Source organism: Limanda limanda, unplaced genomic scaffold, assembly GCF_963576545.1.
Source record: "Limanda limanda unplaced genomic scaffold, fLimLim1.1 SCAFFOLD_335, whole genome shotgun sequence".
In the NCBI taxonomy this organism is placed as follows: Eukaryota; Metazoa; Chordata; class Actinopteri; order Pleuronectiformes; family Pleuronectidae; genus Limanda; species Limanda limanda.
Genome location: NW_026870480.1, coordinates 5,001 through 7,500, shown reverse-complemented (window position 1 = coordinate 7,500; position 2,500 = coordinate 5,001).

The window sequence follows — 2,500 nt, the reverse complement described above, 5'->3', positions numbered from 1 at the left end:
TCCTGGGTCCTGGTGCTGGGTGCTGGGTCCTGGGTCCCTCTGTGAGTCAAAGGCGCACTCTACTGGTTAGATATATTTTCATGCATTTCTATTTCATTGATAACCAAGAATATGGTTAAAAACGTGAAAAAAAACGGATAAAAATGAATAAAATGAGGGTGTCATTGCATCAAATACGATATCCTGGGTCATGTCAGAGGGTCAAACTCTGTTTAACACGCATTTCTATTTCATTGATAAACAATAATATGGTTAAAAACGTGAAAAAAACGGATAAAAATGAATAAAATGACAGTGTCACTGCATCAAATAGGATGCCCTGGGTCATGTGAGCGTGTCAAACTGTGTCCCTGTGTGTTAGGAGCCATGTCCTGGCTCCCTCTGTGTCTAATTTCAATGAAATACAAGAATGTGTTAAAAACGTGAAAAACGGATCAAAATGAATAAAATGAGGGTGTCACTGCATCAAATACGATATCCTGGGTCATGTCAGAGGGTCAGACTCTGTTTAACACGCATTTCTATTTCATTGATAAACAATAATATGGTTAAAAACGTGAAAAAAACGGATAAAAATGAATAAAATGACAGTGTCACTGCATCAAATAGGATGCCCTGGGTCATGTGAGCGTGTCAAACTGTGTCCCTGTGTGTTAGGAGCCATGTCCTGGCTCCCTCTGTGTCTAATTTCATTGAAACACAAGAATGTGTTAAAAACGTGAAAAACGTGAAAAACGGATAAAAATGAATAAAATGAGGGTGTCATTGCATCAAATACGATATCCTGGGTCATGTCAGAGGGTCAAACTCTGTTTAACACGCATTTCTATTTCATTGATAAACAATAATATGGTTAAAAACGTGAAAAAACGGATAAAAATGAATAAAATGACAGTGTCACTGCATCAAATAGGATGCCCTGGGTCTTGTGAGCGTGTCAAACTGTGTCCCTGTGTGTTAGGAGCCATGTCCTGGCTCCCTCTGTGTCTAATTTCATTGAATTACAAGAATGTGTTAAAAACGTGAAAAACGTGAAAAACGGATAAAAATGAATAAAATGAGGGTGTCATTGCATCAAATACGATATCCTGGGTCATGTCAGAGGGTCAGACTCTGTTTAACACGCATTTCTATTTCATTGATAAACAATAATATGGTTAAAAACGTGGAAAAAAACGGATAAAAATGAATAAAATGACAGTGTCACTGCATCAAATAGGATGCCCTGGGTCATGTGAGCGTGTCAAACTGTGTCCCTGTGTGTTATGCCATGCCCTGGCTCACTCTGTGTCTAATTTCATTGAATTACAAGAATGTGTTAAAAACGTGAAAAACGGATAAAAATGAATAAAATGACAGTGTCACTGCATCAAATAGGATGCCCTGGGTCATGTGAGCGTGTCAAACTGTGTCCCTGTGTGTTAGGAGCCATGTCCTGGCTCCCTCTGTGTCTAATTTCATTGAAATACAAGAATGTGTTAAAAACGTGAAAAACGTGAAAAACGGATAAAAATGAATAAAATGAGGGTGTCATTGCATCAAATACGATATCCTGGGTCATGTCAGAGGGTCAAACTCTGTTTAACACGCATTTCTATTTCATTGATAAACAATAATATGGTTAAAAACGTGAAAAAACGGATAAAAATGAATAAAATGACAGTGTCACTGCATCAAATAGGATGCCCTGGGTCTTGTGAGCGTGTCAAACTGTGTCCCTGTGTGTTAGGAGCCATGTCCTGGCTCCCTCTGTGTCTAATTTCATTGAAATACAAGAATGTGTTAAAAACGTGAAAAACGTGAAAAAACGGATAAAAATGAATAAAATGAGGGTGTCATTGCATCAAATACGATATCCTGGGTCATGTCAGAGGGTCAGACTCTGTTTAACACGCATTTCTATTTCATTGATAAACAATAATATGGTTAAAAACGTGGAAAAAAACGGATAAAAATGAATAAAATGACAGTGTCACTGCATCAAATAGGATGCCCTGGGTCATGTGAGCGTCAAACTGTGTCCCTGTGTGTTATGCCATGCCCTGGCTCACTCTGTGTCTAATTTCATTGAATTACAAGAATGTGTTAAAAACGTGAAAAACGGATAAAAATGAATAAAATGACAGTGTCACTGCATCAAATAGGATGCCCTGGGTCATGTGAGCGTGTCAAACTGTGTCCCTGTGTGTTAGGAGCCATGTCCTGGCTCCCTCTGTGTCCTAATTTCATTGAAACACAAGAATGTGTTAAAAATCGATAAAAACGTGAAAAAACGATGAAAATGAATAAAATGACGGTGCCCCTGCAACAAATACGACATCTTGGGTCATGTGAGAGGGTGAAACTCTGTTTAATTTCATCAAAATACACCAAGTTGATAAAAACCCCTCAAAACAGGGTATCGAGAAATTAGTGAGGCTGCATCTCCTCGATGTCCGTGCGCCACCCCCCTTTGCAGAACACTATGCGCACGATTACAGAAACCCAGGTTTCGAAGGCA